Source organism: Urocampus carinirostris, chromosome 1 (assembly GCF_059441175.1).
Source record: "Urocampus carinirostris isolate Australia breed hairy pipefish chromosome 1, RoL_Ucar_1.0, whole genome shotgun sequence".
Classification (NCBI taxonomy): Eukaryota; Metazoa; Chordata; class Actinopteri; order Syngnathiformes; family Syngnathidae; genus Urocampus; species Urocampus carinirostris.
Window position 1 is genome coordinate 56,997,264 of NC_142349.1, and position 13,330 is coordinate 57,010,593.

General features: G+C 37.3%; 1 pseudogene; it reads right to left on the minus strand.

Annotated features, from left to right (window-relative positions):
- Positions 1-852: 852 nt before the first annotated feature.
- Positions 853-973, minus strand: LOC148376340 (U2 spliceosomal RNA; annotated as a pseudogene).
- Positions 974-13,330: the final 12,357 nt, after the last annotated feature.

Below are 13,330 nucleotides of genomic sequence, written 5' to 3' on the forward strand. Positions count from 1 at the left end.
TGATCATGGAAATTGAAGGTAATATTGCTGGTGGAAAATGATGAAGAAAAATGAAGTTGACCCGACAACAGGCTCTTTCAAAGATGTCTTTATGAAGCGTAATTAAGGACATGTTTGTCCAATCCCAACACACCTATCCCTCGGGTGGAAGAGGGCACACCAAACCCCAACAGTAAGCTCTCAAACTTGCATTTTGTTTCATTGATATTGACCTTTATATTATTGTATTTTTATGTTTAATTCCTATTTGAAAAAGTTTTTAGTGATCAGGAAAATGAGTTTTATTGCTATTCAGTGGGTCGGGAACGGATTAATTGGTCATTAGTGATTTCTTTTGGGGCAGCACGGCGAGGAAGTGGCTAGCGCGTGTGTGGCACAGTTCTGGGGTCGTGAGATCAAACCCCCTGTGTGGAGTTTGCATGTTCTCCCCGTGCTTGCGTGAGTTTCCTCCGGGCACTCCAGAGTCCTCCCACATTCCAAAAAAAACCCATGCTTCTCGGGTTAATTGGCCGATCAAATTTGTCCCTGGGAGTGAATGAGCGAATGAGTTGTCTGTCCCTGTGTTCCCTGCGATTGGCTGGCAACCAGTTCAGGGTGTCCCCTGCCCACTGCTTGAAGATAGCTGGGATGGGCTCCAGCACCCCCACAACCCTACTGAGGATAAGCGGTGCAGATAATGGATGGATGGATTTCTTATGGGGAAGATGTGTCCAAAATACAAGAGGGGGGGATTTTGTAGAGGTTTATTGTTCTATATTCTTTATAAATTATCCATTATCCGTCAAATCATAATACACTACAAAGCCAAGAGTCTGAGTCAATCTTCTAGCCACAGGGCCAAGCAGCATTCAGTGCGAATGCACCGTTCCCGGAGGTATGCAATACCGGGCCGATGCGTGGAGTGGACAGAGCAAGCTCTTATTCCATCTCCCGATTGCAAACATCAACTGAACATACAAGAAATTGTAGATATGAGCTTAATCTATGTATGTAGTGGGGTAACTGTGTATTATAAAATGAACTGATAAGATTACCACAAACCTTTCTTATTGAAAATACTTCTGAAGTGTTTTTTTTTCTTAATAAAACAAAAAAAAACAACAAAAGAAATCCAAGACTGTTGGATATCCCTGCTTACGATAGTTTAAGACAATGTGCATCAGGAAGACGACCCATCCCCATCTCCAACTACCAATCCGCAACCTCCCACCCACCTCGGCGATATCAAAAGCGATGAAAGGAGTGGAGGAACGTCAACTGATAAGCAATTCCCTTTTGGAAGCCTGCATCCCCTTTTCCCCCTTGATCCCCCCTTTCTTCTGTCTCTTCTACTTAGCATGTGCTGCGGCACCGTCGCCCCCCGAAAAGCGCTCGACGAGGCTCGCTCACTGGAGTGCGCCGCCCTGTAATGAGGCCTCTTCGCCATCCGCGGGATTCCTCCTCCGTCTTGATTTGAAGAGCTGCACTTGTGATGCATGCTGGGAAAAAAATGGTTAAAGCAGTCATAAGAGATTTCAATGCGTGTTTAATGCAAAAAATATTCCAAACCGCAGCGGATGACTTCAAAAACATGTTACGTTATCCCGTGAAAAAATAAGAGCGATATTCTACTATTTATTCTAACTTGTTTTAAAATAAAAGTTATTAAATTGGGTTTAATTTAAGTACATAATTTAAAACATTTCAGAATAAAAATGTTTTTTTCTGCAAAATGATTGAATAAAACATTATTACTACTAACAAAATAATGAAAAAAAAATAAATAAATAAATAAATATATATATATATATATATATATATATATGTATATATATATATATATATATATATATATATATATATATATATATATACTATATAATAATCACATTATTAATTTTTAAGTAAAAATTATTGTTTTAGTTGCTATAATTATTATTAAATATAATTTGCACATGATAGTGATAATAACATTAAATAATACAGGTCATTATAATGACTATGCATGACATTATACATAATCTATCTAACAATTTGTTACAAATGACAAATTGTATTTTAAACAATGTATTAATGATCATAGAAATATAATTATTATTTATTATAATTCTTATAGGACAATAGGTCATATGGTGTTTGCTGTGATTTTTATTCATGTTTTTTAAATTATTTAGTTGATATTCTATTACTTAATTAATTTTGAACCATATCATTGAACATAACTATAAAAACTGTTACTAAATATAATTTATGTATGATCACAATGGTGATAGGACATCATGTTTATTGTTATAATAACTAAAAAATAAAAATTAAGTTATAATAATAATGCAATGAAAAGAAGTGCAATAACATTTAGTATCAACAATTGAACTTAATAAATCACAATTCCGTGCAGTAGTAAATATGTTCAGTTTCATTTAGCAGTAACAACAAAGGAAAAAATCCAACATAAGTCACAAGATATGTTTTCAGTTTTGTGTGCTTATTTAGGGTGGTGATGGCCTTGCGGAAGAAGTTGTCTTGAACCTTTGTGTCTTTGTTATAAGGGAATGAAAACGCATACCGGGAGGGCAACAGGCAACAGATGTGGGAGCTGGGTTGGGCATTATCTTTTGTAATGTTGATGGCTCTGCTACGGTAAATGTTATATCTTTGCAAACCAAATACTTACTCTTTCGTGTCTTTCGGCCGCTAGAGGGCAGCGTTGGTTTGTATAGTGTGGTCAGTGGGTGCAGGTGTAAAACTGCATTCACTCAACTGCTAAAATAGCATAGTACTGACTAAAAATTTGGAGTTGACATTCTCTTAATGATTCGGCACGCCTCAGAACAGAAATACCAAATTCTGTTTGACATCACTGCCTTTTATCATGACAATAGAAGTAATGTTTATTATACATTAACTGAACCAGATTTAGACAATATTTTGTTTTGATTGATAAACCAATGACCATAAGGAACTATTATTAACTGTTCTCATTAAAAAATATTCATATATTGTCAGCTACTTCGCATTAGTTGAAGTATTGCAGAAGGTATCTAGTCCCTATTATACGAATGATTAAAATTCGTCCTATACTGTCTCAGTCGGATGCGGAGATTATATTTCACGCGTTTGTTACCTCCCGTCTCAATTACTGTAATGCACTACTCTCCAGTCTCCCGAAATCCAGAATCAAGAGTCTTCAGCTGGTACAAAATCGTAAAAGTAAGAATTTCCAGACACTACCACTAGTGGGCCTACTGCTTGAGACAACTCAGCGAGGCTTGTAACTAGGACAAAAAAGTCCGATCACATAACGCCGATTTTGGCTAACCTGCATTGGCTCCCTGTTAGCCTAAGATGTGATTTCAAGGTTCTCTTAGTATTATACAAAATAATACATGGACTTGCTCCCTCATATCGTTCAGATCTGATTTCCCCCTATGATCTGGTCTGAAGCCTTTGTTCTGAGAGCGCCGGTCTTCTGGGGATCCCAAGAGCCAAGAAGTGTTCCGCTGGTTCGAGAGCGTTCTCCATCCGGGCACCGGTGCTGTGGAATGCTCTTCCTCCTGAGATCCGATCTGCAACCTCAGTAGAAATGTTTAAATCTAAGCTTAAGACTCACTTCTACACTATAGCATATGAATAACCTATACTTTTCGTGACAATATCTCTGTATTATTTGTGATTGCAACATCCTTTGCTGTCTGGTAATCCTGGAAGGGGGATACCACATGTGCGGTCCCTTCTCAAGGTTTCTTCATTTTCCTCATGTTGAGGTTTTTTGAGTTTTTCCTTGCCCTCATGTTGGTTCCAGTTCAGGGGATGGTGTAATAATAGTCTGAAAAAATAGTCTGTGTAATAACCTGTGAAGCCCTTTGAGACTCTTTGTGATTAAGGGCTATACAAATAAAAATGACTTGACTAGATTTGACTATAACATTAATTTTTCTAGAAAATTACATTTAAATCTCATGGAAAAATATCTCAGCCCAGACGGATTAATGTTGAAATATTTTTGTTTCCCTATCCATAATTCTTCCAACAAACAATCTGCAAATCTGGAAAGACATAACAGTTGGGAGAATCTCACGTCTACGTTGACCTCCACGGCAGAGCTTATTTCTGTGTGCCACCCCCTTCCTTGCGCCCCGTGTCAAAGGTCGCCCGCGGAGTTATGATCGTGGGGACCACTGAGTCCTTCTGGGGCATGAGGCACATCTCAATCCCCCTTCAGCTGTCGTGGACACCCCAACCGCTCCCCCCCTGAGACACAGCTTCTGCAGACTGACAGGTGTTAGTAATGACGGGAGTTCAGAGGTCTGAGCTAGTACGGCTGAATGACATGTCCTCGAAAATTCCCTCATTTAGCGGAAGATTTGCCTCTGAGCAACTGCTCTTAATTATTATCATTCTTTTGGCTATCCTTTGCACATCAATACGCAGCTTTATTTTCATCAACTGCTACCCCTAGCTAAAATGGATAGTTGACATCTCGTTTAATCCCTTGTTTATTACAGTTAATGGGGAACAGAACCCTGCATGATATGCAAAAATCCACCAAGTTGCCCACCGCCCATTTTTAATAAACCGGGCACCGCTCACAGCAGGAGTCAACTGGGGATAATGGATTGCGAATGCATAGTTTCTCTTCATTGTAGGCAAAATGACAGGAAAAAATTAGTCTCCTTGCATGACACAAATTTCCTCTCTCTACCCTGTGCTCTCAGTATTAGTCGCCCAGGGATAATAAGTTGCGGCCACAATCGTGCATTTAATTTTACGTGTCCTAGAACTGCCTGCCGTTGAAAAATGTGCCCTTTTCCTTTGCAGCAATATTGGATTGGAAAATATATCGTCCCTTCTCAAGGTTTCTTCATTTTCCTCATGCTAAGGTTTTGAGTTTTTCCTCGCTTTCAGGTAGGTTTTAGATCAGGTGTAGTAATAGTCTGTAGCCTGTAATTGTCTGTGGTCCGTGCAGGCTTCTGAGACTCCTTGTGAGAAGGGGCTTACCATTAAACATGACTTGACTTGTCTTGAGAAATTGGAAAATAAGCTTTGAAAGTGCTTTAAAAGTGCTCAAATTTGGCCATAAAAATGTGTGTTTTTTGTTTTCCCTTGCCCTCTTGTAGGTTTTAGATCAGGGGATGGTTTGATAATAGTCTGTTGTTTGCAATAAATTGTGGCCTGTGCACCCCTTTGAGACTCCTTGTGAATAAGGGCTATACAAATAAACATGACTTGACTCACTGATTTCTTTTTTTTTGCTTTTGGGAAAAGAGACTGTGAGAAATGTATCCTTTTTTTCTCATTCTGCAAGAATAACAACAAAAATGATTTACCGTTATTAAATAATTGTGACCAAGGTAGATAGATAAATAATTGTGCTCAAATGTTGGTCATATTTACTCAAAAAGACCATGCATTGTTACTACATAGCTCTTAGATTTTGCATTTTCCGCAACTACTGTAGTCAAACACGTGTAATTTATTAAACGACAGTCACACTAATTCCATAGAAAGTTTCCTTTTCTACATTGATTAATGCTATTAACGATTGATCTGGAAAAAAAGATGTTACATAGTCTTCAGATCTAAATTGAAATTCAAGTTGAGAATTTCTACCCCACTCCACCAAGTAAGTCGAATGTTCCATTGTAATTTTGTGAATTTCTCCACTAAAGCTTCATAGCATGGTGCTGGTCCATCTAACAAGCGTGCTGTGTGCTCCGGCATGCACTCCATTCCCGAGCAGGCCGTGAAAGCAAAACATTCCTTATTGGGTTTAGCGTTCCCGTTGATTGACTGGTGTCGTCTTTCGCGGCTCGTCCGGTCCAACAGGCAGTTGGGATTAGGCTCCATTTCAGGCTCGTCTCAGCGGCGGGGAAACAAGATGTTTAATGTCACAGGAAATAGGAGGTAAAAGGTTTACAAGCGCCGTCGCCGGTTCTGAAATTATAAAGGCGACATTGTTTAGTCAAGCGTAAACTTGCTGGCAAAGGCTGTACCCCCAAAAAAATCCTTGTATCGCTTTTTCATGATGCCGACATTATAGTTTTCGGCTACTTGTGAATGTGATGAAGAAAATGTCAAATTATCAGTCATCAATTCTACCACAGACGAGGTAATATCTTCTCTCATTTGTGGCTTATCAGAGTCTTATTCAAAACATCTACTTTTGGAATAAATTATGTCCAAAACAGACTAGATTTAGCCTAAAATCCAACATCCTAAATACTTGAGTCCAGGGTGGGATCAATATATTAAAAATGGGGAAATAAAATACACCCCCCTCCCCATACGCCCCCACTCCCCAGAAATATTCAAAGTCGATTGAAACTAATTGAGGCACTATACTATATGATGTTTACTTATACTGTTTGTCCTTCTATTTCTTTATCTTTATTTGTATATTTAAAATGTATTTGACATTGAGAAAGAACCAACTATTCACTTACTCTCCATTGTTTGGTTACTTTTACTTATTTTTTTTTTATTTTTCATTTTATACTTGATAAAGGAAGTAAAGAAAACACATCATCTTTTTATAAAAACGTTGTCAATTACCCATTATATGTTATGTTAAGTTGTTTTCATTTAACAGCCGCATAACCAAAATGAAGTTACTAGGAATGAACTGTTATTTAGTTAATTTTCATGTAATACCTAGAATAATTTACTTTCAAAAAGAAGGTTACAGTAACTTTTTCAAGTGTGGCAGCACGTTAACAGTTATTTATGTTGTTTTCACAAATTTGCTTACCTTGTTGTCTATAGGTTTCATTGTCCGTCAATGATTTAATGGCCAAAATGACTTATTGCCAACAACAACAATCAAAAAACAAATGGGTTTCAAAAAAACAAGGTTTGGGGAAAAAATGGACCAACGCAATTCTTGGGTTGATTTGACCCAAGATGGGGTGTGTTTTGCTAAAAAATGAAGGAAGATCTATTTCTCAGAAGAAATTTTCAAAGTTTATTTTCTATCAAAGAGTCTAGGTTCTTTTGTTTGGAATGACCTAGATCATTTACACAAAACGACTCAGAAATGTGTTGTTGTTTTTTTGAGTAGGCTAATATCACCAGGAGAAGTTAACGACATTTAAAACAACTATTGCCATCCATGTGAATCAATTACTTATTGCCCTAGACAACTAGAGCGGGCAATCGCACGAATGATTTCTCGTTAAAAACGATTATCGCTGCCATTGGCAGCGAACGACTTATTGCCATAACTGATCGTCACCAAATACAGTTGAATGACATACCCGAAAAAAATATTGCTGGCATTGCCAAACACGATCATGCCCGCCAATGGCAGTGAACGAAAACAAAAACAACTACAGCAGACAATGCCTGCAAACAACTTTTTGCAAAAAACAACTCCCTAAAACAGTTGGGTTAAAGATAATTCCCCCCAAAATGTACCAGCCCAATACTTAACCTGTGCAGCCCTTTGAGACTCTTTGTGATTAAGGGCTATACAAATAAAAATGACTTGACTTGACTGCCTGTGTTGTTTTGCAGAAACAACCCCCACAAACAATGAATAATGTTTTAGATGTTTTTGCACAATGGAATTACGCAAAAATAATATTTTAGTTTGAAACAAAACTCCTCAAAATGAATTTGTTTTATACTAAAGAATCTGGGTCATTTTGCTTAAAATAACCCAGACTAAACTATTTTGTGTAAAACAACCCTTAAAATGGATAAAACTGACCCAAGTATTGAGTTGGTTCATTTCTTCACCCAAGTGTTTTGACAAAATGAAAAATACTATACTTGTGAATGTCAGTGAACGATTTCTTGCTCAAAACTACTGCAACATAACAATAAAGGACTTGATGCCACTATTGTCAAAAAACACTATTGCTGCCATTGGTAATGAATTACCTATTGCCAAAAGCAACTGTAGCCACCAATAGCAGCAAATGACTTATTGCCCATATACAGTTGGTCACAAAAGTGAGTACACCCCTAACATCCCTGCAGATAATTTAGTATAGTGTTTAGTAGAACAACACTGGAGAAACATTCCTTTTACACAAAGAAAGGTAGTATGTGTAAAGCTTGTATAGTGTGTGAATGTATTTTAACCCTTAAACAACTCAAAATATAACCATCAATAACTAAACTCCTTTGCAACCGAAGTGAGTAAACCCTGAAGTGAAAGCTCCTGAAGTGTATGGTCTAAGTACTGCTGATGGCAGGGAACGAATTGATACCAGAAACAAGGGGAGTGGCTGATTGTAGTGAATTACTTATTGCCTTAACCGCCTATAGCTCCAAATTGTAGCAAACAACTTATTGCCAAAAACGACTCGATCCGCCAATAGCAGAGGATGATTCTTTGCCCAAAATGACTCCAGCCACCAATTGTAGTGAATGACTTTAAAAAAAAACGGTAGCGCAAATGGCAATTAAGTACTTTTTGCCAAAAATTACTAAAACCGGCAACAGTAGTATATTACTTTTAGCCAAAATCTGCTATTGCCGTCAATGGCAATGAATTATTTATTGACAAAAAAAAAACTAAGGCCATCAAAGACAGCAAACAACTTGTTGCCAAACAGTCTAGCCGCCAAAGGCAGTGAACAACTTATTGCAAAAGATGGCTATATCTGCCAGTTGCAGTGGACAACTTGATGCCAAATACAAGGACGGTGGCCGATTGTAGTGCCAAAACTGACAATAGCAGCTAATGGCAGTGAACAACACACTGCCCAAAAATGACTATGGCTGCCAATTGCAGTGAAAAAACGTATTGCCAAAAACGACAATAGTCTATGATGGCAGTGGATGAGTTAACTGTAGCAACAATGCTAATTATGCAGGCGCACAAACTTCTCTGAATATGCTGCAGAACGCCAGTTGGGACTTGATAAGCCGGGTCGTGTCCTCTGAGAGTCCGGCTGATGCGGATTTCTGACCCCATGACCGTTGCTCAGATTGAGGGTCGCCCGCTGCACGTCAGGCCAATTAGCGCACGCTTCACGCCGGAGGCAAAATTGGCAGCTTGTCTGTAATGATAAATGTTTGTATGTGATTTGACTCAGATCTTCACATGCCTTGTTGGAATGGCTGGACGCATGCCAAGATAGATTTGCAAGACTTGAAAGATGATTCTGTGGATAGAACATCCTTGAATTTGTATGTTTTCAGTTTTGTAGGCTCCATGGACCGACAATGTTCTATAATTTGGCTGAAGTCAAACCTGATCATATCGCAGATGACAATGCTATTCATTCAGGTGTTTTTCCTCACCTGTTGTCTCAGGGCCTTATCATGGAATTAAACAATTGTTAGGTATGTCCAACAACTGTTTCTTTTCTTATTAATACAGAGAGCCAATAAAATCCCGCCTCTGGAGATCGATACCGATACTTTTCTTTTTTAACTGTCGCCTATATTTTGATAAAATAAAAATGAACGTAAAATCCAACGATTATGTGACTATTTTTGGTTACAATTACAATAAGGTAATACAGTTTTGGTAAAATTGTTATTAAAAAGAGCAATCTATCAATTAATCAATAAACCAATCAATAAATAAATAGGCCACAATGTCTATAATTCTCGTTTCTAAAGAGACTTTTAAAGTAAAATTAACACATTTGTAAATAATGATCTGATGCATTATTAACAGTTTTTTTTCCCTACTGGTACTGATAACCAATACAATGTTATCTAAGGAGTCCAATACCTATGTCCAAAACTGTATAATATATTTAGAAATATAATGAAAACACATACAACATAACACATAAATATCTAAATATGTGTATGTGTGTGTGTCTTTATTTTTATTTACAATCAGAATGCTATCATATAGCTTTAGTATCCAAAAAGTAGTATTGGATACAGAGACCGTATGAACCAATCAGCCAATACTTTGTCAATAATCAGATTATATAAGAGAATATTCAAATTTAGATTTGATTTTCTTTTCCGGAGTAGCATTTAAGAGTGCCATTGTCTTGATTTCTCTCCTATCAGACTTTCCCTGGTCACTCTGCTTCCTTGGCTCTGTGCTAGTTCATTGTATTTCTTGTCACGTTCCAAGCAGTCCAGTAGATACAGTATACTAAACTATTGCCTCCCTTCCGGATCAAGAGTACTGCCTGATAAACCCTGGAACTATCACCTTTGCTGGCTCTGAGATAAAATTCCCTTGTTTACTGCATTTGGGATGGGAGTGCAATTACGTGTTTTCTACCGTTAACAGCAGGAGCGCTGTAGTGCTTTCCTACCTTCTAGTAAGAAGAAATGTCATTGGGATTTTCTCTGTTTTTTTTAGCCAATGACATGATTCAGGACAAGCGTGCAAGAGTGGTACCCGCCTTTTAACATTTCCTGGTTATTTTTTCAAGTGTGTATTTTCCATAAGAAATGAAAAAAAGAGGGCTTATCAAATGACACTCTAATGGGCTTTTAAGATGAGTGTTTGTAGATTTGCATCTACAAAAACAGAATGAGAGAAAAATGATGACCACTCAAGGTTAGAAATCGTGACCAAGTCACACGATTAAAGGTAAACATATCTTCTCGTTTTCTGTATTCAGTGAAATAAAAAAATTAAAAACTCGTTCCTTGTTTCGATACTATTATACATGTAAAAAAGAACTTCAAAGATCGTAAGTAACTGCAAGAGGGAGACACCCTTTTATTTTGATGTTTGTAGATTGGAGACAGGCCCTCGCATTATCATTATTCCATATGTTTATGATATCAGCAAACATCACCCAGAAAAAAAAGCACTGAAAAATGAACTGTTGTCTGGAGATTAGCTTCAGCAGCTTCTGTTAATTTTGTCTTAAAGTATATAGTATAGTTTCCACTGAAACAAAAATCGAAATAGTTCGCATTCATGGCTCTTTGAGTCACACGGGTTCCAGACCACTGCACTATACAGATGTCTAGAACAGAAAAGTAACACATTATGTTTTAATTTAGACGCTTATTTGTGTACTTTATAGGCAGCTGTCAATCTATATCATCTTGTTACAATCAAGATGTCAACAGAAAACGTGAGGTACAGAATAAAAGTGACCAAGTTGCTCTACTACTTCTACAGAAAATCAAAATATGTTCTAATACGTTTGCTTGGAGTTTGAGTTACCAAAACCCAACATCCCAATTACGTGAAAAGAATCAAGTTGTCTGGAGATTGTCAAACTAGCGACGGTCCATTTACATAATCCAGCTAATGGAACTGTCATGTGATAGCGGCTGGCTGAAATTACCTTGATCCCCCAATCGCTCGACTATGAAACAAATCAGAGCGCAGTTGATTAATGTAATCCTCAATGCTGGAAAATTCAAAGCGGCTCTGGAGTAAGATCCTACGTATGATATGCACTTCAGACTATATCAAGAAACTAATTGTCTTTTTTTCCATTGAGGGACTTCTATTACACTTTTAGGGGTATGTGATCAAAATGTAGTTTGACTCCACCCCGATTGATGGTTCTAAATGCTTACATAAATGTTTTTTTTTTGTTTTGTTTTGAAGTTTAATAAAAGGCTTTGTGCAGCTCAATAGTATGCATTCTTCAACAATGTCTACTGAACACTTGATTGCAAGACTTTTGCAAACTTAATCTTCTGTGGTGGGTGGGTGAATCCCTTAACCACTAGGGTCGCAGGGGCACAATTTCCTGTGGTCTCGTAAGGGCTTTACAATTGAGGGATTTTACTTCATGCCACCTGGAATGTTCGGAATTGTTTTTTGTTTTTTTATATTTGACTTAATTTGGATTTTTAATACAAAAAAAGATCCCAAGCATAATTAAATGTAACTGCTAAATTAAAGAAGTATTGGCCGTATTTAAATAAAGTAAGAAAATGGCAGTAAACTTAGTTAAATGTAAAGATATTTTAAAAACTGTAAGTTAGAAAAAAAATCTTGAATTAGAAAAAAAAAATCTCATATGGAATAATTTTAATGGTTCAAAAACATCCAACCCTGCTTTAAAAAAAAAAAACAGGTTAAAATAGAACTTCATTTAATATTTTTGGGTCATATTTTTGGAGTTACCTATTTTGACACTGTTTTACAATATTTTATATATTTTTTATTATTTTTGATTTATTTATTTTATATTTTAAGTATTGTTACTGTTTAAATAAAAAAAAACATGTGGTAAATATTGCTCATTTGAATTACATTTTTTTTAAATTTAAGTGACAACAAATGAACAACTAACATTGTATAAAAAAACTCCCATATTGGATCATTCCCATAGTTGAAAAATATTTCTTTCTACCTTTTTAGCAAAAAATATCAAAATACAATTGTAATTAATATTTTTCACTTATTTTTGTGCATAATATAGCCACTATTATATATTATTTTACATACTAATATATTAAAATATGTTATGGTATAGTTTGTTCCAGTACTTATATATGTTTTGAAATAACTCAAAATATAATATGAAGAAAATAAACAAGTAGTGTTGGTTGATAAGCGTGACATCACGTGAATAATTAGCAGGTCCGATAAATAATTCTGTTTGCACCCTCCGTGAACAAGGAAAAAAAACCTCCCATTCGGAAATGCAAAACCTGCCGGATGCATCAAATCTAACCACATTTGTGTTTGTTGTTTACCTTCTGTCTATGTATAGATCACAGGGTGCTTGTGAGACATCTGAAGCATCCAGGTAGCCCGCAGGGGGTGATACACCCCGTCGTGAAATCGCATTTATGAATAAATAGGACAGATTATTTCTAAACCCGGCTAAAGTTAAGCGCTTGGATCGCAAAAAGTTGACGTTTTTATATAAAGTTGTTGTGAGCGCTCAGACAATTGGCTTTTTATCTTTTTTTTCCCCCTAGAATGTCAGGGTTTTTGCTTTTGTAATGATTTCTCAAAGCATAATTGCTATTCTTTTCTCATAGCATCATTGTTCCTTTGTATTTTTGACACGTAGCTGACTCAAGTAGACATGAAACCAGTAGAAGTGAAAGGCATATGTAGCAGTGTGTTACAGGGCCCGCTACCAACCAAATCCCTGAGGCACCGGTAGTAGCAGGGAAAGACATTGCCACCCCTGGCACGAGCGCTTGCTAGAACACCAGTCCCTGAACTTGGAGCAAAGCTCCTGGGATGACCAACCGCCTTCAGTCCTTCGCTGCAAGACCGAGGGTGGCCCACCATCTCCATCTGTCCCACTCCACCCATCCCCCTCCATCCACGAACGTTGACTTTTGGCATCATATAGGTCACGCCATTCAGAAACCCCTGCAAGAATTGCCTGCCGGAGAACAGGGTCCAGAGCCCGGGGCAAACACTGCTAGGAGGACCAGCCAGCCCCAGCCCAGTACCACTGGACGAAGCTCACCTGACCCAACTGGCCAC